We start from the raw sequence: 24,355 nt of genomic DNA on the forward strand, positions 1-24,355 counted from the left end.
TCTCCTGCAGTTGTACCTGCTCTCACTCACATCATTAACATATCCCTCCACACTTGTGTTTTTCCCTAATCATTTAGACAGGCTCGTATAACTCCACTATTTAAGACACCCACCCTCAACCCATCTCTTTTAGAGAACTAAAGACCAGTTTCCCTTCTTCCTTTCATTGAAAAAACACTTGAACGAGCTGTGTTCAACCAAGTCTCTGCCTTTTTCACACAGAACAACCTCCTTGACCGCAACCAATCTGGCTTCAGAAGTGGACATTCAACTGAGACTGCCTTGCTCTCAGTTGTTGAATCCCTAAGCCTGACAGGAGCCGGATCCAAATCTTCAATACTTATCTTGCTTGATCGGTCCACTGCTTTTGACATGGTTAACCACCAGATCCTCCTGTCAACCCTATTGACAAAAGGCATTGATTGGCATCTCAGGAACCGCAATCCAGTGGTTTGAGTCTTACCTATCAGATAGGTCCTTCAAAGTATCTTGGAGAGGTGAGGTGTCCAAGTCGTAAAATCTAACTACAGTAGTGCCTCAGGGCTCAGTTCTTGGACCACTTCTCTTCTCTGTCTACTTGGCATTATTAGGTTCTGTCATTCAGAAACATGGCTTTTCATACCACTGCTATGTTGATGACACTCAACTCTACCTCTCATTCTATCCTAATGATCCGACGGTAGCTGCTCGCATCTCAGCTTGTCTAAGAGACATATCTTTCTGGATGAAGGACCATCACCTTCAACTCAACCTTGCCAAGACAGAACTACTTGTGGTTCCAGCAAACTCATCGTTTCATCACAATTTCACCATCAAGTTAGCCACATCAACCATAACTCCTTTAAAAACAACCAGAAACCTTGGAGTTATGATTGATGATCAGCTAACTTCCTCAGACCACATTGCTAAAACTGTCCGGTCCTGCAGATTTGCTTTATTCAACATTAAGAAGATCAGGCTTTCTTTCAGCACATGCTGCACAACTCCTTGTTCAAGCTATTTTTCGGTCCAGTCTGGACTTGTCACGTAATAATAAACAAAATCTAGTTGCAAGTAATATAATTTGCCACAATGCAAACCAGCAAGATACATGAAAATAGAGCTGGTAAGCAGGTTAGCAATCTCTGTAACACCGAGACTGTGAGGCACTGACCCAGACCAATCCAGAGAATATTCCTGTAAACAGACGTAGGAGCACACTGGGCGATATCCTCAGCTGAGAGCAAGAGAAGAATCTGAGGACTGGAGAGAAAGACCAGCATCAACAAGCTCAAACAACGATCTGACAACATGCAGTAACAAACACAAGACAGATAAAGACAGGACAGAACCAGCATCAGGTGCAGCCATGCTGATAAGCTCATCAGCCCCATGGTTGCCAGAGCAATGCTGAACGAGCAATCAGACAGATAACAAGAAACAGACATGCAGAATGAACACACGGATCCATGAACCGTGACAGGACTATTGCAATGCTCTCTTGGCAGGTCTAAAAGCCGATTCTATCAAAACTTTACAAGAAATCCACAACGCGGCAGCAAAATTAATTTTTAATGAGCCAAAAAGAATACATGTCACAACTCTGTTTATCAGTTAGCACTGGCTACCAATAGCTGTTCACGTAAAATTGAAGGCATTGATGTTTGCCTACAAAACCCTGTAACAATTCGTCTAGTATTCATACCCAGACCAATTGCCACAAGATTTATATTAGGGAGGGAACCACCGGCTATGGTCTGTGTTAGTTCAAATACTCAAAAAAAACAAGAAATAGATGCAAAAGTGAGTATTATTCCACAAGAAAGCAGTAAAGCATACATATCAATACATGATAGAAAACCCCACAAATAATAACCAGAGGCATAGCATTTCAAAATAAAAGGAAAAAGTCACACATCAACAACATTATTTACAAAAGTAGTGCAAGAGTTCTTATCTGGATAGGCAGAAACCACAACGGTTTTCTGCCGTACTCAAGTGCACACAAGACAAGAAACGAAATGGCCGATCCAGATGACACCGAGGAGAATAGAAGTAAGGTGTCCAGTGGTTAAACAGTCCTTTTGAAGTACAATCTTCCCGGATATCATCCGGAAGGACTAAAGAGTCCTTCTACAACCAAGCAAAAATAAATCAACATCATACCATATGTGAATCCACACAGGTCAAAAATAACCATGAGACAAACACCAAATCTTACATTGACTGAGCAGAAAATCCCATAGATTCCCAGTCTGGACTGGAGTGGTATGCCATGCTGTTAGGCCTCAAACACCTCTCACTCCTTCTATCTTTGCCTTACTGATATCCTCGAGCAATAAGCACACTATCTCCCCCTATTGTCAGGTAGAAGCCTTACATACCCACACAGGAAACTAATGTGACAGGTCAAGACTGTTACATACCCTCCCCCTCAGCAGAAGGATGGCTATAACCATAACATGGCTTCAGATTTTGTACGTGTACAGTTTCCACAATATCAGGATTATCAATGTACCTTACAGAACAATTAACAGGTCCAAGTACTTTTACCACCTTGGCAGGGCCTTTCCATTTTGCTGCCAACTTAGCCATATACCCTTCGTCTGCTCTGGAAAGAGGATGGGTCCGGACCCAAACCAAATCTCCCACCAAAAACTGCACAGATTTATGCCGTTGATTATAGTACCTTTGCTGTTTACTTTGGGCTCTTTCAACGTTAGTTTTCACCAGGTTGATGAGTTCCTGTTGTCTATCAAGAAGAACATATGCAGGGTTATCAGGATCAGGGAGTTTGTGAATGGCTCTTTCTATGGGCCCTTTCAATTTTCGTCCTAATGCAACCTCTGCAGGTGTGAAACCAGTGCTCTCATGCCATGCAGTGTTAAGAGCAAATCGAAACTCTGCTATCCACTTGTCCCATTGTCGATGTTGATCACCTACATAAGAAGCAATCATTGTTTTGAGGTTGCGATTAACTCTTTCTGTGAGATTGGTTTGTGGGTGGTAAGCGGTTGTCAATTTCTGAATGACCCCCCATTGCTTGCAGACTGTACTGAGTAATTGAGATGTAAATTGTACCCCTCTATCTGACACTAAGTACATAGGTGTACCCCATCTGGTGAAAATCTCCTCCACAAGAATCCGGGCTATTTGCGGTGTCTTGGCAGTACGTAATGGGAACATTTCTATCCATTTAGAGCAATAGTCAACAACCAAGAGGAGGTATTCATTTTGTTTACTGCTCTTAGGGAAAGGTCCCATTAAGTCCACTCCTAACATAAACCCAGGTTCAACTACAGGAGTTGATTGGAGATGACCAGACAGCTTGGTTATAGCGGGTTTGTATTTTTGACATGTGGTACATTCCTTGCAATACTTCCATACTTCATTTCTCACATTAGGCCAATATGCAAAATCCAGTAATTTTAATAGCGTTTTCAATCTCCCCAAGTGTCCACTAAGGGGACTGTCATGTACGTAGTGTAAGAGAGCTTCACGTTGACTGGATGGGATCACCAGTTGGAGTTTTTGTCCTTGTTGTACTTTAGGTAGACTACGAAACAGAAAACCATTCTTCATCACGTAGTGGATGCGGGAAGGATCAGGAAGTTTATTGCACTGTGCCTCTTGAATCAGTTCTTGTAACTCTGGATCTTTTTGTTGATCTGTGGCAATTTGTGCTAGATCTACTTGCAAGTTGCTTGGTAATACATCGGTGGCTTTGATTATTGCAATCATCTCCTGAGGGGTGTGGTTGGTGTGCCCTCTGGACAATATGTCAGGCACTACATTGCATTGACCTTTACGATACTTTACGGAGAAGTGAAAGCCTTGCAATCTCAGGGTCCAACGGGTGAGGCGTGATGATGGCTTTGGGTGCTGAAAGACCCATGTCAGCGCTGAATGGTCCGTTATGACTGTAAATGGTCGTCCCTCCAAATATGGCCTCCATTTTTCTACAGCCCAGACCACCGCCAAACATTCCTTTTCAGAGACAGAGTATGCCTTCTCTGCTCCTCGTAATAAACGTGAGGCATAGGCGATGACCTTTTCTTCACCAGCTGTTTCCTGAGTTAGCACCGCACCTAACCCAACCTCACTAGCATCTGTTTGCACTGTGAATGGTTTACTGAAATCTGGGGGTATCAACACTGGTGCCTGGGTTAAATCCTGTTTTATAGTGTTGAATGCATGTTGACATTGTTCTGACCATAACCAAGTGGACTTTTTTTGTTTCAGTGCATGAAGTGGGGCAGCTTTCTCAGAGAAATTAGAGATATAGCGGTGGTACCAACCAGCGAGTCCTAGGAATCGTTGCACGTCTTTGATTGACTGAGGGGTTGGAAAAGAAGCAACTGCTTCTACTTTTGCTGGATCGGTTTTTATTCCACTGCTTGACACAATGTGCCCTAAGAAGGTGAGAGTCTGTTGCATGAAGTTACACTTGTTCAGGTTGAGGGTTAGACCAGCTTTATGGAGACAATGGAAAACTTGCTGTAGGTGGCAAAGGTGTTCTTCCTCATTCTTGGAGAACACCACAACATCATCAATGTAAATGAAACAGCACTTACCCTTGATTTCTCTAAGTGCCTGTTCCATTAGTCTCTGGAAAGTTGCTGCAGCATTTTTAAGCCCGAAAGGAAGACGACAAAATTCGTATAACCCAGACGAAGTGACAAAGGCAGTTTTCTGGATGCTGTCAGGCACCATCTCCACCTGCCAGTATCCACTTTTTAGGTCCAGTGTACTGAATGTTGTGGCACCATGCAAAGATTCCAGAATGTCTTGGATCTGTGGCATAGGGTATGCATCGAGGTGAGTTTTAGCATTCAAACCCCGATAGTCCACACACAATCTTGAACTACCATCCTTCTTAGGCACTAATACTACAGGTGCTGCCCATGGAGAAGCTGATGGCCTGACAATCTTCTTGGTTAGCAGATTAATGATTTCAGATTCAATGAACTGCTGCTTGTCCAGAGAAACTTTATATGGGCGTTTTCTGACTGGTACTTCATCAATGGTGATGATTTGGTGTTTTACCATGTTGGAATGTCCTATTTCATGAGTGCATACTGTGGGCCATTGCAACATTAACTTTTCCAATTGCATTCTGAACTGACCATGAGTATTAGCTTGTTGAACCAATTTTTGAATGGTCAACTGGGTTTCGTTAGATATAGGAGGGGCTGGTACAGCTACATAAAAATGTACTGTCGCTTGGGATCCATGTGTCAAGAATGGAAAAGTTTCTTCAGCTCTTCCTTCTCTGGCGGGTATGATGTATCGGGATCTCTGAAAGTCTAAAGTCAATCCAGAATCCATCAGAAAATCCATCCCTAGGATGATTGGCACTGTCAAATCCACATCCCTCATTATGTATAATGTTAGTTCCATCTTAAGTTCTTGGATCTCACACTTCCAAGTCACTCTTCCAATTGCAGTCTGCTGCGGTCCATTGGCGAGGAGAAATGCTTGACCATCCCCGGGGTGATATGACTTGTTCTTGCTCATCTGGTCCCAGGTTAACTTTTTAATGAGAGAGAGTGTGCTACCAGTATCTACCATCGCTGTACAGTATCGATCTTGTAAAATAATAGGGATGGTGACAGTGTTGACCCCAGTTATGGCTGGATTATCGGAAGGTTGGATTATGCTTGCAGTGGTATGACAAGGTCCTACTTGGAGACAGCGAGCTGGTTGTACTTTCTTCTTTTGGTCAGCTGTATTAACTTGACTCCAGTACTTCCTAGATTCTTCAAAATCCCTTTCGATTTGTGTGCCAATCCTTACTAGTTCAGCAACATCCTTCACGGTCCCTCTTAATAGACTAGCTAGACGAGGGTTACAGTTTCTTAGTACAGCCTGGACAATGTCTTTCTCACTCATTCCACTTTTCCATTTCATACATAATGCTCGATATCGGTAAGCAAAGTCCCGAATACATTCCTTCACCCCTTGTTTCCTTTCCTGCAATCTTCTAATAGCTACGTCTTCGTAATCTTCACTTAAGAAGGACTGCAAGAAGACTTCTCGAAACTGCTTCCAACTCCTCACGTGTTGCCGTTCTGCCAGCCACCAGTCTTTAGCAGTACCTTTGAGCACCGCAGTCAACGCCGCCAGCACTTCAGCATCACTAAGAGGTCGAACTGCAAAGTATTCTTCACAACGCTCAATGAAGTTTACAGGATCCTCTTCCTGAGCATCACAGAAGCTAGGGAACTCAAGTTTAACCGGGGGATTGTACTGCAAGGATGTATGACTTTCTGAATACATTGATGGAATGTTCTGTACGTGGTAAGTTTGATTTTGAGAAGCGGTATGAGGAGTAGAGCAATTGGGAACAGTCTGTGTGGAGTTATTTGAATGAGCATTGAATGATTTGAATTTTTGCTCAATTTGGACATCCCTTCGTTTCAGACAGTCTATCATGGATTGTCCTATGTCCCTTATTGCTAGTTCCAACCGATCCTTCATTCTCTCTCTCTCTCTATCAAAACGGTAGTTCATTTGTTCCTGCAGCGTTTGAACCTTGGCTTCCAACACCTTTTGGGAAACACACTCACCTAACCTCTGTTTGTTCTCTTCCCAGCTGCTTTCAAGTGTAGTTAGTCGATCTGATAGCCTCTCTATCATCATTGTGGTGGATATTGGTGTGGCTTGGTTATGCTCACTTTCCCATTCAAGTGGGGGTGGGGGTAGAAACCTTTCCTGCACATCATCTAAGATATTTTCCTCCTCTTCTCCTTGATCAATGTACAAGTTGCTGAATGTGTGCATTAACTCACCCAACGGGTCTCTCCGGGTAATAAATGCCTCAGATGAGAAATCCAGTTCAGGACCATTTTCATCCTCTCCCAGAGCAGCCTCACTTGCCATACTGAAATATATGAAATTTATCCTGAACACAAGAGCTTATAAATGCCTGAAGGTCCCTGTTCGGGTGCCACTATGTAACAATTTGTCTAGTATTCATACCCAGACCAATTGCCACAAGATTTATATTAGGGAGGGAACCACCGGCTATGGTCTGTGTTAGTTCAAATACTCAAAAAAAACAAGAAATAGATGCAAAAGTGAGTATTATTCCACAAGAAAGCAGTAAAGCATACATATCAATACATGATAGAAAACCCCACATATAATAACCAGAGGCATAGCATTTCAAAATAAAAGGAAAAAGTCACACATCAACAACATTATTTACAAAAGTAGTGCAAGAGTTCTTATCTGGATAGGCAGAAACCACAACGGTTTTCTGCCGTACTCAAGTGCACACAAGACAAGAAACGAAATGGCCGATCCAGATGACACCGAGGAGAATAGAAGTAAGGTGTCCAGTGGTTAAACAGTCCTTTTGAAGTACAATCTTCCCGGATATCATCCGGAAGGACTAAAGAGTCCTTCTACAACCAAGCAAAAATAAATCAACATCATACCATATGTGAATCCACACAGGTCAAAAATAACCATGAGACAAACACCAAATCTTACATTGACTGAGCAGAAAATCCCATAGATTCCCAGTCTGGACTGGAGTGGTATGCCATGCTGTTAGGCCTCAAACACCTCTCACTCCTTCTATCTTTGCCTTACTGATATCCTCGAGCAATAAGCACACTATCTCCCCCTATTGTCAGGTAGAAGCCTTACATACCCACACAGGAAACTAATGTGACAGGTCAAGACTGTTACAACCCCCACTGGCTCTGCACCCCTTTACCTAAATTCATTACTTCAGACTTATGTGCCCTCGAGAAGCTTGCGTTCTGCAAGTGAAGGTCGCTTGATTGTGCCATCCCAAAGAAGCACAAAGTCACTTTTATGGACTTTTAAATTAAATGTTCCCTCCTGGTGGAATGACCTGCCCAACCTAATCTAAGCTAAGTCCTTAGCCATCTTCAAGAATCGGCTTAAAACATTTTTATTTGACGCTCTAACTTTAGCACTCACAATTCTAATTCTATTCTTAAAAGACAAATAAAAATTTTTACTATCTTTCTAATCTTTTGTATTCTATTTTCTTTTTATTATTCAATTATAAAAAAGACCTCTAACACTATCTTGCTAAAAAAAATTATATTCTATCTGTTTTCTTTTTATTTATTATATTATTTAAAAGCCTCTGCTACATGTATTGCATTTAGGATAACTGAGACTTGTTATAGCACTTATATATCATTGTTCTTTTGTTGTTTTTGATTGCTTTCATTGTCCTCATTTGTAAGTCGCTTTGGATAAAAGTATCTGCTAAATGACTAAATGTAAATGTAATGTATCACTTGCTCTGGCTACTGTGTATAGACTACCAGGGCCATATACAGAATTCCTAAAAGAATGCTAGCAGCGTGTTGGAGTAGGCAGTTCAAGCCAAGACCATTCGTTCAACACTAAACTTTCCATATCTTGCACACATTTAATAACACTATCTGCTAAAAGGGGTTAGAAAACATTGGTTAAAGTTGTGCCTGTTACACTGAACACATCAAGCATATATAAGACATAACGCATTATGTGTGAATATAGTTAACCTTTAAAATTGTCAATGATTTTCTTTTGAGATTATTTATTGAAAAGTTCAGTTCATAGAAAGAGTCACAAGCAAGTCGCAAGTCATGGGACACACTGTATGGATCCTTTGTGTTGAGGTCCATTAATTATTAATGATTCCTGCGGGGTTGTGCAGGGTTTTCCATGCATTGTTGAATCATGAGATGCTTCTTGATACACAGTGTCCTTGTATCTTGTGATCAAGTTCATTTCATCAACTCTTTTGAGTGGAAACTGACTCAGGATATCAACGTCACATGATCAGTTCATGATTAATCTTTCTGATAAGCGGGAGTATTTCAGAACAGACATTCTCTGTTGTTGAGTCGTGTTATCACTTCTCTTAATGCTGATATAGTAAGGTTTTTTGCAACTATAATCCTTGACAGGAAACTGGATTGTTGGTCCTTAGTTGATCATTAATAGCTTTAAGAACGCAGATGGGAGAAATGAAATCTTTTGATCCATTAGGAAGTACAGCTTGTGCAGTTTATTTGTGTGTTTGTTCCCTACATCTGCACAAAAGGTTTTTTAAAGACACTCTGTGTTGTTGTCTCTGTTTATTTACACACTCATCCTGTTGAACTGTTGTATAAAAGAAATATCACATGAGTAGCAGTGCGATATGGCTGTATATCAGCACGCTGTGATTCGGTCATAGGTATTCAGAGCGTGCTAATTATACTCATGTATTTATGAGCAATAAACCCAGTCAGTTTCATACTGAGTATTGCTTGATTTGCATTGTTTCACAATGAACAGATTTATTAATGATTCTAAACAGTATGATGTGTACATACATATAATAAATGTATTTATAAAATATTATTATTTTAATTAAATCAAAATGATGCAATTTGTTAATAATGAATCATGCCCTGATTATTATTATTATTATTATTATTATTATTATTATTATTATGGTTTTTTTTTTTTTTGAGTGCAGAAATCTGACCTGCTTTATTAATGTATGACTGATAAATATACATCAAATTAAGGTTATTAGCATGTTATAATAATAATAATAATAACAAATTGTTTTTTAGTCAAAATTACAACAGATTCAAAAAAAGCAATATCGGTTTTCTAAATCCCAGAGGGGAGCCACCAATAAAAGTTCTAATTTTTGTCTAAATCCCATAGATGTATGATAATGAGATGTTGGTATTTTTAAGTGCTTCAATAGCCGCGTTTCCACTGGCGAGCTTAAACCGGGCGTGCTAGTGCCTGCCAGGGCCAGTCGCGTTTCCACTGTCACTTCCGGGGCTTGATCGTGCCTCGCCGGGACTTCCTCTGGGGCAACGGCCAGGCTTTTTTGGCCCAACGAAATTCTTGGGCCAAAGCGGGCCAGCTGGGGCTAGAGGAGGGGTTATGAACAAAGGCGGAGTTTCTCAGAAACATCATTTCAGAAAGATAATAGCTTTAACACCGGTATTAAAGGGACAATAAGTAACTTTATAGGTATTTTATTATCTAAAATCAATATTTTTATTCATAAATATGCCCTCAATGGTGTACAAATACCTATGCCAATGTTTAAACTAATCCTCGTAGATGAATAATTTATTATCTTTATATACATGGGACGGGTAGGTCGACGGAGGCTTCCATGTAGCTCCGCCATCTTGCAAAACTATAATAGCAGAGAGGGACAAAAAGTACTAATCCAACGCGTTTCCACAACGTGTTTTCGGTCAGAGCCAGAAACGCAGGGGCAGAGCAGTGAGAGGCGCTTGAAACTGCACCGGCAAGTTTAAAAGTCTGGATTGCATTCTTATTATGGACCATACATATGCCGCGCCACAGGAGGAGAAAACATTGTCGCCAAAACAGTCAAAAATAGAACGTAAAAGGAAACGTGACCGTAGATTACAGAAAACAAGAGTTAATGTCGGGGAAGCTTTTTCTAGGTGGAAAGAGCTAATGCTGGATAAAGATTTCAAAAGAGACGCTGAAGTGGCCTGTTTTCTTCTCGACAGGTAAGTCAGTGTTACAATCTATATTATTATTATTATTTTTTTGCTTGGTTGTTATTATATAGATAGACGAACATTTATAGTTAAAAGTTAAACAGGCTATTTGATGAATAGCAGCTATTGAGTAATGTAGCGAAGGTGCTAAAAACTAGATTTGTAAGTTTTAGTTTTTGTAGTGTTATTTGTGAACGTTGAAGAGGGTCAACAACTGCTGGAGTCAATTTTCTTTTTTTTTTGTAAGATTAATTGGTCAATAAACCTTGATCTGATTTTCCCATCTGATTTGTCCAGTTATGAGAGTACCCTTTTCGATTCTCTGCCTTTGTAAACTTTCAATTCTATCAAGATCGTCTCTCGTAGCTGCCGGGCATCTTTGTCGTCGTGGCATTGACTCTCGCTCTCCTCCTCTTCCTCGTCCACCTCCTCGCCTAGATCCCACTGATCCACTGCCTCTCTGTCCTCTCCCTCTACCTCTACCTCTACCTCTTCCTCTCCCTATTGTTGAATCATCTGATGATGATATCTAACAATGCACATAATTCAGAAGATATCATGAATAAAGAAGACATAACTACTAATTACAATATTTCATGTTTTCCACAGTCAGTAATTCATACTGTAACATTCGTTTGAAATAACACACCTGTTCACCTGAAGAAAAACTCGACGAAGTGCTATTAGAAGACATCCTGTCAAAGCTTTTTGGTACATATCACCTACCGTAGATGCAACGCGCATTTGAAAAAGCGAGGCGCTGGAGAGCAAAATTAGTTTGAATGCAAAATACAATTTTACCACTAGGTGGGAGTAATTCCTACTTACAGTCCCTTTAAAGATTTTTTAAAATAATTTGAGATCAAAACTAACTCTTAGTCAGCAGCGAGTGATTGAAATAACTTGATCCAATGTGGATTAATCACTAAACAAGGCAGAAATATTTATAATCGATGTAAAAGACTATGCACGATAAACGTTACCACAGTAAACATGGTAAATGCAACCACTTTTACTTTTATTTATCACTTTTAGTTAGTAACATATTTATATGTCGTCTTGTCTCGAGAGTTTAGCTCCACGTAGCATAGCCTATCATCAAAATATTATAATGATTTTTGTTCGGGAGCTTTTATAAAAATATAGAGTCTGCACTGCGGATAATTTCTATAACACAAGCATTAAACACTTTTTTAAATAAGTCGAGCTCAAAACTCACTTTCAGTCAGCAGGAGTGTTTGCAATAACTTGATCCGATGTGAATTACAATCACCATACAAGGCAGAAATATTTATAAACGATGCAAAAGACGCTGGGCATTAACATTACCATAGTAAACATGGTTGTGACGAGTGGGGCGGGGCCGAGGGATGTGGGAACACGAGCGAGGCCGGTGGAGTGATTGGGAAATCAGCGACACCTGCGACCCACCACCGGTCTCGAGTCCCACAGAGGAGATGGAAGGATATAAAACTGGAGCGATGAAAGTGAAGGACGAGAGAGGACCAGGCCTGGGCTTTATTTTATGTTTTGGTTTTTATTTGTGCGCATCAGTCGTCCGTGAGGGGCTGGTGCGCTGTTTTGTGTTTATTTTGTAATTAAAGTCTTTATTTGATTGTCCGCCGGTTCCCGCCTCCTTTTTCCCGATGATTATGGAGTTTTTATTGTTACAGTGGTGCCGAAACCCGGGAGAAGGAGGGACGCGCTGCTGAAGATCCCTCGCCGCTGTAGTGAATCCGCGGTGCCATCGAGCTGGCGAGGAGTGTGCCGCCATGGACGCTCGAGGCGGTGGGCTGGAGTGAGTTGCCGGGGACGGGCGAGCTCGCTGCCAGCCGCCCGCGATGTGGAGGGGCGGCTGCCGGCCGTGAGGGAGCAGAGGAGTCGGCGCCGTTCGCCAGAGAGCCGGAGTCTGCTGCCGTCCGCCTGAACGGGGAGGAGCAGGGAACGGGGGACTCCTGCCGGCTGCTCAAAACCGGAGGAGCCGTCGCCGTCCACCGGGCGGCGGAGGAGTGTCGTGCCGTCCGCCGAGGGCCATCCAGTGCCACCGCCAGGTTCCCACCTCCTTCTTCCAGATGAATATGAAGGTTTTTATTGTTACAATGGTAAATATGAACCATTTGAGGAAATCAGATGTCAGCTTCTTATTCTCTATCACAATCGTGTAATTATTTAGTAACTTATATTATCTGTCATAAGTCTCGCCTCGAGAGTTTAGCTCCACGTAGCCTATCATAAAAATATAATAATGTTTTATGTTCGGGAACTTTTATAAAAATAGAGATATTATCATTCATTCTAAATGTGACGTATAGGTCACTTTGGCTACAAATAAATAAAAACAGACTCGACTGAATAAGCAGGCTATTTTCATGAGCGTTAGAAGATAAATAAATAAAATAGAAATAAATAGAAATATATTTCTGTGTGATTAATTCTGAGTCCTGATAAATTAATTCATTACGATTAATGTATCACTTATTCTACTATAGTAAAACATCGATGCCTTTGAATTTGAATATTTACCAAAGCATGCAAACAAACGGCCGTTCATGTGTTCGTGTGTGATCGCGCATGTTCCAATGATTTATTTCTTAGTTTTCTGATAACTTCTCTTTGTTGATGAAATGAAGGCGTTTCGTGAGTGTCGTTGTTCCAGAGAGGCGTGTAAAGGGCGTGTTTTAGTGACGCGCAGCGGAGCTTCAGGACCTGACTGTAAAAACCCTGCGCTATTTTGGCCTCAGTGCTACTGGCCCGAGGCTATTAGCCCCGCCCGGCCCATTTTAAGCCCTGGCTCGCACTGGCCCGACAGTGGAAATGCGGCTAATGAAGTTTTCATTAAAACTCTCATTATGTAGTTTTCAGGTTCAGTGGAGGGGAAGTAAAAGCTAAGATGCTCTTCAAAGTCTTCAGCTCACGTCTCTGCACTGAACTTGAACCATAAATTATGTTCATGAACTTTAAATTTGCATTACCGAGATTAGAATTTCAGATTAGAGGCATTAAGAGATGTCTGAAAACTCAGGATGATAGTAACATCTCATTTTCCAGCCAGACGCTCCACTCTGTGTCTGTAATTATGGAAATGTCTTTTATCATAATGTTAATGTTTGAAATAACGCCACTTTCTAGCCCTCTACGGACCAGACTGGCACACGCTTCACCCCACATCAACGCAAAAGCACAGTAACACATAATGACTGCCAGTATAAAAAAAAAAAAAAAAACAATTTGGACGGTCTTGACATTATCAATACGAGCTGACAAGTATCTGACATTCAGTACCGTTCTGCTGGTTGTGCCGCCAGAAGTTAAGAAGGAGCAAATAAACAGTAATGAAATCGGCTTCAATGAGCTCGTCCTGGTGAAGAGAGCCGCCTTCCAACGATAGGAAATAATTGGACTGGGACTTCAACATGTTTCTGAGGAATAAGTGAGAGCTGGAAAAGAGTAAGTTGTGAAAATCTATAAGGAAGTGTTGAGATCAGAGACTGTGAAGATGCTCACTATGTGCAAATAATTGGAACTTGGGTCGGACGAAATTCATAAGTAAAGGAAATAATAATTGAATGGAAGCTATAATTGAATTAACTGAAGGGAAGAATATCAATTGCCTTAAAGTATAATTTAATAAGTCACTAATTAATTTACTGACTGATCCTGAAGTGATCCGGTGAGATGAGCTGGTGTAGGTATTTATGATTCATTTGATTCGTTGTTGTCATCAAAAGGGCTCTAAGGAAAATGGGAACATTTTTATTGCTCTTACAGTAGTTTCTCCTTTGTGACATTCACTCTTAAAAAATGTTCTTAAATGGTTCTTTGGCAGGGTGTATGGTTCCTTGAAGAACCTTTCCATTGCACAAAAGATTATTTGTAGCACAGAAAGGTTCTTTAAACTATTCAATGGTTCTTCACACTCATCATGTTGTGAATAATTTTGGCTCTGGAAAGTGAGCTCAAGTGAGCTAAATTGCTATTCAATTGCATGTTTTAATGGTCATGAGCGCTGAATACTGGAGTCTCATTTAAACGCTGGAGCGGAGGGAGTTGCCATGGAAACGGAAAACTTTAAAAGAGACCATTAGCGTCTCAACTGTTTTCAGGCAAGGTAAGCTAACTCTTTACTTTGAGCTCTTTTTAAAGAGAGTTGGGTTTTAAATGACACCTTTATGTGTAGATGAGAGGTTTTGATAGCTTTGTAAAGGGCTTGCTGTCAGTTTGTCATTGGTTTATTGAAAGTTGTCTAACATATTAAGCCTAAAATATGGCTGTACTGTTAATTGGTGACATCACTTACAAGGAGCGCAAATTAACTGAATCTAACGTTAGTTCAAACGTGTTTTTATCTTTCATGGTAAACAAATATTGATAAAATGTGATAATATAATATCTCTACAACAGAACATTTTTATCGTGGGCCCTTCTAAATCACGTGAATAATTATATATTACAATTTTTTCCGAATATGGAAGGCATTTTAAGAATACTTTCCTCATCAACTGTTTAAAATGCACAACACCACTGTTTGAAAGACACGTCTGCTCTGATGTAAGCAAGCACGCATGAGAAGCACATGAGGAACACGTGAGAGACACGCTGATTGAAAGCACATTCACGTTCTGTCAGCAGATGGCGCTAAACTACAGAAAATGCAGCCCTTAACCTGGAAATCCCATAAATAAAGCTTTCTGAAACATATTTAAATAATTCACTATGGTGTTTATCACAGAGCCAAATACTTAAAAATTTTGACTTTATAGGCTATTTGTTTTCAAACTTTTTTATTTATTTTTATTTTAATCTGGACTATAGCATGCCCTAGATATTGTTTGAAAGTGATTTGATTATTTACTGTTCATTTACACTTTACATTAGGGCTTCATTAGTTAACATAAACTGACAATTAAAAATAAATCTTCTGAAAATTTGTTAATCTTAGATATTCTTATATTTAATAACACATTGTTTAATAACACATAGAAATCAGTGTCACAATCCTTCAGGAATCAATGTAATATGCTGATTTGCAGCTCAAGAAACATTTCTGATTATTACCAATGTTGAAAACAGTTTTTTGCTGCTTAACATTTTAATTGAATACCATTCAAACATTTGTGGTAAGAAAAGAGAGAAATTAAAGCTTTTATTAATCAAGGGTGCATTACATTTATTAGAAATAACAGTGTGGACATTTATATTATTAAGATTTATAATAAGATTTATATATACTAAATTGTTTAATACATTTAATACATGCTGTTGTTGTTATTGTTTCTTTCTATCTTTCTATTCATCATTGAATCCTGAAAAAGGTATCACAATTTCCACAAAATCTGTTTTCAACTGTTTTAAGAATAAGAAATGTACAATTATTTAAAAGAACAGCAAATCGACATATTAAAAGGATTTCTGAAGGATCATGTGACACTGAAGACTAGAGTAATGATACTGAAAATTCAGCTGTGTATCACAGGAATAAATGACAATTTACAGTACATTAAAATTGACAACAGTTATTTTAATTTGTAATGATATTTTACAATATTACTATTTTCTATTTTACTATTTATTAGTAAAGTAAATCTCTTTATTATTATTTTCTCTGTATTTTTAAATAAATAAATGCAGACTTAGTGAGCAGAAGAGATTTTTATTTGTTTGTTTGTTTTTCAAAAACATTGTAATTGTTTACATTTTGACAGGTACTGTATTGCCTTGTTACGTAGTGCTTATATTGCTTAAATATCATTTATATGATGCAAGATGCCTGGACAGGCTTCGGCCCCCACGACCCTAGAGAGGATAAGTGGTTTGGAAAGTGAATAGATGGATGGATGAACTTTCAAAATTATTTGACTTGCTTTGATTTTGTTTCTAATCTTACTGTTGTTTAGCTTAGGTTGCTAAACCTATGAAAATGAAATGTGTTTTTTTTTTCTTAAGGATCCTATGTACTGGCCTCAACCATTCATAAAAAGGACTGTGAATGTGAGAATTCCTTGAGCCACCAGTAGCAGTTTGCGTGGGATGAAAAAGGGGACACTAGTGAATGAAGGGGGTACTGACATTAACCTGCTGTATTCACTATATTACACATTTATGTCGGTTTTTCATTTCAAGTATTGGTGGTTTTGATTTTGTCTGGATGGCATGCTGTCCTAACACTAAATAGTCAGAGCTCAGGTACGACCAAAAGCCTGCCATAACCAATCAGAAATAGAGAAATATATAAAGTCAGGTTATCATCAAGTACTCAGACTTGACAGTGATAATTAATCATGAAACTGATGATTGCAGTGACTTGATGAATAGATGAGTAAAAAATGATGAATCATTGCTGTCAGGTCTAGTACTTGTGAACATCCCTGTTAAACACATATACACTGTATTGAGGTATGATGTATACTGCATTTATGTATATTGTAAATACAATAAACATTTTAATCATACATCTTGTCAAGTCTTGTTACTTCTGGATTTTATTTATTTATTATTATTATTATTATTATTTTATAAAACAATCCTATTAAAGAAAATTTATAGTGATAAATGTAAAGATATTGATCCCTTAACACCCGATGTACTTGCTACTGTACATCATTAGAAGAATGGCATCTACGCTAATATTAGTCTGTTTCTCTCTTATTCCGAGGTCACCGTAGCCACCAGATCCAGTCTGTGTCCAGATCAGAGGGTCACTGCAGTCACCCGGATCCAGTACGTATCCAGACCAGATGGTGGATCAGCACCTAGAAAGGACCTCTACTGCCCTGAAAGACAGCGGAGACCAGGACTACTAGAGCCCCAGATACAGATCCCCTGTAAAGACCTTGTCTCAGAGGAGCACCAGGACAAGACCACAGGAAACAGATGATTCTTCTGCACAATCTGACTTTGCTGCAGCCTGGAATTGAACTACTGGTTTCGTCTGGTCAGAGGAGAACTGGCCCCCCAACTGAGCCTGGTTTCTCCCAAGGTTTTTTTCTCCATTCTGTCACCGATGGAGTTTCGGTTGCTTGCCGCTGTCGCCTCTGGCTTGCTTAGTTGGGGACACTTCATCTACAGCGATATCGTTGACTTGATTGCAAATAAATGCACAGACACTATTTAACTGAACAGAGATGACATAACTGAATCCAATGATGAACTATCATTTTGCATTATTGACACACTGTTTTCCCAATGAATGTTGTTCAGTTGCTTTGACGCAATGTGTTTTGTATAAAGCGCTATATAAAAAAAGGTGACTTGACTGGACAAAATGGGGCCATAAAGAATCTATTCATCAGTGGTTAGTTGAAGAATCTTTAAAAAGGGTTCTTTGTGGTACCAGAAAAGAAAAACACTGGTTCTTTAAAGAACCTTTCACAAAATGCTTCTTCAGGGAGCCAAAAATGGTTTCTTCCTGGCACCTTTTTTTTAACAGTGTTGATAGGGTTTTCCCTCACTTTATCTCATCTAGACCGGAAAACTATGTCTAAAAAATATGTCTATATAAACTGTGTCTATAAAACTAAATAATTTCCAGATGGTATTTTAATAATATATTTTTGCTTTAGTAATATGCAAGCCAATTATGTAATTATTAAAACAACAAGTTGTCTTTAAGCTTAATAATTTGTTTTCTATAAAGGAAAATATATCACTTGCTTCCAGAAATAGTTCACCCCAATAGCTGTTTTTATCAGATGTTTGGACTCTCATTCTGCAGAGCATCCATTGCAGAGACACTGATGTAATGCTACATTTCTCAAAAATCTGATGAAGAAACAAACTTATCTACATCTCTGATGGCCTGAGGGGGAACACATTTCCATATTTTGGTGAACTATTTTAGCCATTAGGTGACAATTTCTAGTGAGTCAGTATCAGCAGTCCCTCTTTTAGAAGTAGCAAATTATGCAAATACCTGCTTATGTCTTGATAAATAATTAGAGAATTACTCTTCACTTGTGGAACAAAATGACAGCTTAGGATAAAAAAATGAAAGTGGTATTACAGTATGTGAAGAATTCGCTGTAAAGCACATGCTGTAATTTTTAAGGGAAAAAAACAACACTAAATGATAACAGTAACTCGTCTTTTTCTTACATTTTAGGTGCTATAAGTTAGGTTGTTCATAATAGTTCATGGCAGCACAAGAGTTTTTATGATAGCATGCATTACAGGCATTTTCCCCACTGCATTCAAGCAGGCTTTGGTAACCCCACTGCTCAAAAAACCTACATTAAACACTTCACTTGTATATAGCTACAGACCTGTCTCTCTCATGTATCATTATTTCTTTTACAGAATAACTGACTGGATGATAACCAGTCAGGTTTCAGAAGTGGCCATACAACTGAGACTGCATTACTGTCAGTCACTGAAGCCTTGCTGATTGCAAAAGCTGATTCCAAATCACCAGTTCTCAATCTGCTTGATCTGCTGTATCTGCCACTTTTGACACTGTGAATCATCAGATCCTCCTACCCACCCTCTCATCATAGGGGGTTTCACTTTGCTGGTTTGAATACTATCTCACAGGTAGGTCTTTCCGGGTGGCCTGAAGAGAAAAGGCATCAAATCACATCAACTGGTCACTGGGGTTCCTCAGGGATCTGTTCTTACACCGCTCCTCTTCTCCATATACACTATATCACTGGGTCCCATCATAAAGGCACATGGCTTCTCCTACCATTGCTATGCTTATGACACACAACTCTTTCTCTCATTTCAGCCAGATGATCCAAAGGTAGCTGCACAGATCTCAGGCTGGCTGGTGGACATCTTGGCATGGACGAAAGAACATCACCTACAGCTCAACCTGGCAAAGACTGAGCTTCTTGTCATCCCTGCCACTCCAACTCTACAGTATAATTTCACCATCCAGCTATGTTCATCGACAATTACCCCATCAAGCTCAGTCATAAATCTTGGTGTAATCTTTGATGACCAGATGACTTTCAAAGACCACATTGCAAAGACTGCTCGATCTTGCAGGTTTGCATTGCACAACATCAGAAAGATCTGGCCCTTTCTAACAGAGCCTGCTGCACAACTTCTTGTCCAGGACCTTGTAATTTCTAGGCTGGACTACTGCATGCTCTTCTGGCTTGACCTTTATCATGTGCAATCAAACCTCTTCAAATGCTTCAGAATACAGCAGCACAACTGATCTTCAATGAGCCCAAAAAGGGCAATGTCACACCTCTCTTTATTTCCCTGAACTGGCTACCGATTGTGGTTCGCTTATGGTTCAAGACATGGTGCTTGCATAAATAACAGCCACAGGCTCACCACCTCCTACTTTCATTTGCTCTTATGAATCTACATCCCCTCCAGTAGCCTGAGAATTTCAAGTGAGCAACGCCTCATGGTACAATCACAGAAAGGCACAAAATCACTTTCCAGAACATTTTTATTCACCATTCCTGGCTGGTGGAATGATCTTCTCACCCTAAACTGGACTGCTGAATCCCTGACAGTTTTCAAACAATAGCCAACAACTCATCGTTAATATTTGACTGCATCCTTAATTTTTTTTTTGTTTTTTTAACTGCTTTTTCTTTCTTTAATTCTTCCTGTCTAGTGCTTGTACTAATCTGTACAATGTCTGAAACTTTGTATTATGAGCACTTCCTGTGATGAATCGCTTATTTTATTCCTCAATTGTAAGTTGCTTTGGATAAAAGGTGATAAAAGTGTTTGCTAAATAAGTAAATGTTTACCATAGCTCATAATAATTTAATAAAGATGTACAAGTCAAAGGAGCCAGTGTTTGTTTACATTTTGAACGAATCTTTAATGTGGCTGGGGAAGAACGAGTGGTCTTGGGGAGTGATTTATTCAGTCGCTCATTCACAAAGTTCTATAGGTTCTGTACTAGAATTAGTCTAGTAGTTCACCTGTTTCAGTCAATACAGTCTGAGCTGGAAAGAGAATTGATTAGTTCATCTCTCAATTCTTTGAGTTTTTCGAGTCATTTGTTCATCACGTGACAGACCCATAAACTTTAACCTATGCAGTCTGAGTCGGAAAGAGACTTAATAATAATAATAACCAACTCTTTATTACCTTTGTTACAATGTTCAGTGTATGGAAAATAACCATCATGACAGAAATTCACACATTTATGAACTATAAGAAGTAAAGCTACAATTTGATACCAGAAACGCAGTAACTGTGAGTGAATAAGAATTATAATAATGATGATAATAATAATAATAATAACTATGCACCCACTTGTAAGGAAGCTTGTAAATTAATTTATCTATCCAATGCTGTCACGTCACGTGGCAAAAGAATGAACGATAGGTTAAAGCCTTTTATACAGTCTATGGTTAAAGCTTATGGGGCTGTCACGTGATGAAACAATGACACAAACCTGAAAACTTGTCAGGTAAGAGATGAGGTGAACTAATCATAAACTGAAGACCCAGGTAAACAATCAATTAATCTTTTCTGTTGCTTATAGCATTATAGTTTTGTATTTTTTTGTAGTGTGATCAGCATTTGCGTAAGTACTAGTACACATGTTAGGGAAGTAACACATAACATTTTAATTATATTTTGAAAAAATTAACGAAATTACTCGAAAATAGATTTTTTTATTTTGCTGAACGAGACTCAAAGGTCCGAGTCGGTAAAATGATCCGAACTTCCCATCACTACTACTTATTAAGTTTGAATGTGGTATTTCATGTATCTTTTTTTGTGAGAAAATTAGTTTTTGTGAAAAAATGTTCTTGTGCATTATATTTCATATATTTGTTTGAACCTGCATGATAACTTCATGTGAATTCGCATAAGTTTAAGTTATTTTTTAACTGTTAATAATCAAAGGGTGAAAGGGTTTCTAAACTTTAATCCTGATTCTTGACTCATTCCATGTGCCATAACTCAAAGATGATTGTTCAGCTTCAATGATTTCCTGTAGCTAAATGTTCTCAGTAGGCCTCTGAATTTAAATAATTTAGCTCAGAGGGAAAGTCAAATGTAATTCCATCTAATATGATCATTCATTCATCCGTAAGGAGATCATTTTTAGTAGTTTTTGGTATTTTTTTATGTCAATATAGTTTTTTAAATAGATTTTTATTAAAGTTTTACTTTTAGTTATTTTAATACATTTTAATAATTACAGAGATGTACTATTTTTCTAAAAAATTAATGAAGTTTGTGTTCATCTGAAGAACAAGTCCTTTACATCTGGGACAGTATGAGAACGAATAATTTTTGGTAGGAGTATCCCATCCTTTTTTCTGACAAGCAGGGTCATGACATACCTTATCCAAATTCTGCTTTTCCTCCCAAGATTGAGAGATTTTGAGAAAGAGAAAGAAAAAACTGTGATTAGTTGTAGAGCAACAAAAAAACATACATTTCTGAGATATATATGCTAAATATATTTAGCATAACTTTCACTCATGCACTTTGTAAAACAATAAAGAAACTAGCCTTGTATATGTTTTTATTGCTCTCAAATCACTATTTGTATCTCAAGTGCATGTTAAAATAGCGGGTGCCAGTCTGGTGTAGCTAAAAACAAATCAGTTAATTCATGAAATACTGCAGAAACAAATCTAACAGACTGTAAATATATGATATATGTGGAACAAAATATCAATATGGCAATATATTGCTGTTCTTATTCCGTGCGATATGAGAACAATCTCTAAATAGATTTTCCTGCTCCCAGCATCACTACTTCATGGCTCCTGGAGGTGGCCCTCAACACCGAAATGAGGGAAAGTGAATATAAGTTAACTGTAAAGACTGGTGAAAGGAGTGGCAGGAAGCAAGTACGAGTTAATGAATATTAAATGGTATGAAGGACACAGTACATGAAGATGGAAACACAGATGATACTTGGCCTGGGATACACAGTCCAAGAAGATGCAGGTGAGTGGAGGATCCGAAGTGCGGTGAAGAGTTGGCAGCAGGAGAGGGTGACACAGGAACTTACGAGAGGTAAGTGATGATCCGATGGTGAGATGCGATGAGTGGGCTGGGTTCCGGGGAGACACGGATGATGACAATTAGCGGAGACGCCCACAAGAAACAATCAGTGCTGACGCGTAACACACAGACTTCACCCACATAGTGAAAAAACCCCGAGATCACGGTTTACCAACTGTGACAGTACCCCCCCCCCCCCCCCCCTCTATGAACAACTCCTGGAGTTCCCAGAAGGGCCTACCAGCTGATTGTAATCATCAATAAGGGAGTGATCCAGTATGTCCCTAGCAGGTGCCCAACTCCTCTCCTCCAGACCGTAACCTTCCCAGTCCACCAAGTACTGGAATCCTTGTCCCCTTCGGCTCGAGTCCAGAATCCGATTTACCAAATAAGTTGGCTCCCCATCTACAAGACGCGGCGGTGGGGAACCGGGGTAGGCGGATTAATGCTTGAATAAAACACGGGCTTAATTTTGGACACATGGAAGGCGGGATGAATCCTCCTGTACGCCGGAGGTAGTTTGAGGCGAACTGTCACCGGACTAATGATCTTGGTGATAGGAAATGGGCCAATAAATTTGGGAGCTGATTTATTAGAAACGGAGCAGAGCGGAATGTTGTTAGTAGAAAGCCACACTTTTTGACCCATGATGTATATGGGAGGCATCGACCGTTGGCGATCGGCCTTGGCCTTAGTGCGCTCCCTTATCTGGAGGGGACCGCGACTTCAGACTCCAGACTAGGAAAAACAGGTGGCTGGTAACCTCTGCTACACTGAAACGGAGAGAGGCCCGTGGCTGACACTGGTAACGAGTTGTGAGCGTACTCCACCATAGAGAGTTGTTGGCTCCAAGAAGAAGGATTAATGGAGACTAAACATCGCAACGTTCTCTCTAAATCCTGGTTGGCTCGCTCAGATTGCCCGTTACTCTGAGGGTGATAACCCGAAGACAGACTAACCGTTGCTCCTAACAATTTGCTAAATTCTTTCCAAAATTTGGATATAAATTGGGATCCCCTATCAGAAACCACGTCTTCCGGGAGGCCATGTAACCAAAAGACATGATCAATGACTGTGACCACTGTCTCCTTGGCTGTAGGTAATTTGGGCAAGGGGATGAAATGTGCCGCCTTCGAGAACCGGTCCACTACGGTCAAAACGATCATCATGTCATTAGAGGGCGGGAGGGCGGTAATAAAATCTAAAGCGATATTTGACCAGGGTCTCAAAGGGACAGACAGCGGTTGAAGAAGCCCATCTGGAAGTCGGTTAGATGACTTACCACTGGTGCAAACTGAGCAAGCCAAAACAAAATCATGAACGTCGCGAGCCATAAGTGGCCAGAATCGTTGCTTAACTAAACCCTTGGTTCGGCTTATCCCTGGATGACAAGCAACATTAGAGCAGTGACCCCACTGAATAACCTTGGACCGTAACTCTTCCGGCACAAATAAACGATTCGGTGGGCATCCGGGTGGAGGTGTTACCCCTTCTAAGGCCGTCTTGACCTTCGATTCGACCTCCCATACGAGTGTTGAGACGACTATATTCTCAGATAAAATACACTTGGGAGTCCCCGGGCGTTCGGATGGATCAAAAAGACGTGACAGAATCGGGTTTAACATTTTTGGAACCCGGGCGGTACGACAGAGAAAAATCAAAGCGGCCGGAAAAAAGTGCCCACCGAGCCTGCCTGGAATTGAGTCTTTTGGCAGTTCTTATGTAAAGTTTTTATGATCGGTTCAATCAATGAAAGGTCCCCCTGACCCTTCCAACCAGTGACGACACTCCTCTAAAGCTAATTTGACAGCCAACAATTCTCTGTTACCAATGTCATAATTGCGTTCAGCAGGAGATGAACGATGGGAGAAAAACACGCAGGGATGCATCTTATCGTCCGAGGCAGCACGTTG

Source organism: Carassius carassius, chromosome 42 (assembly GCF_963082965.1).
Source record: "Carassius carassius chromosome 42, fCarCar2.1, whole genome shotgun sequence".
Classification (NCBI taxonomy): domain Eukaryota; kingdom Metazoa; phylum Chordata; class Actinopteri; order Cypriniformes; family Cyprinidae; genus Carassius; species Carassius carassius.